Below are 439 nucleotides of genomic sequence, written 5' to 3' on the forward strand. Positions count from 1 at the left end.
ACCTTGGGGTGGCTGGGGGGGGGGGCCGGGGGAACACAGATGGGCAGGGCAGGGGGGTCTGGGGCAGGATGGCAGACCCACACGTACAAACAGACGTGTACGTGCACACGTGCATGCCCACAGCCAGAGGGCACAGGTGCACAGACATCCATGCACACACACACACACATGCGTGCACAGGCACACACACATGCGTGCACAGGCACGTACACATGCATGCACGGACACACGTATGCACCCATGGATCCCCCCCAGCGACACTGGCACACTCAGGCATGCACACACAAGTGCACATACATGTCTATGCATGCTCACACAGGGACACAGACACATCCATGTGCACACGCACATGCCTCACATGTGCCCATGTGTGCACCAGAACACAGACACGCACACACGCCTATGCATGCTCATGCACGCACACACACACATACACACA

This window comes from Egretta garzetta, unplaced genomic scaffold, assembly GCF_000687185.1.
Source record: "Egretta garzetta isolate BGI_Z169 unplaced genomic scaffold, ASM68718v1 scaffold7, whole genome shotgun sequence".
NCBI classification, from domain to species: Eukaryota; Metazoa; Chordata; class Aves; order Pelecaniformes; family Ardeidae; genus Egretta; species Egretta garzetta.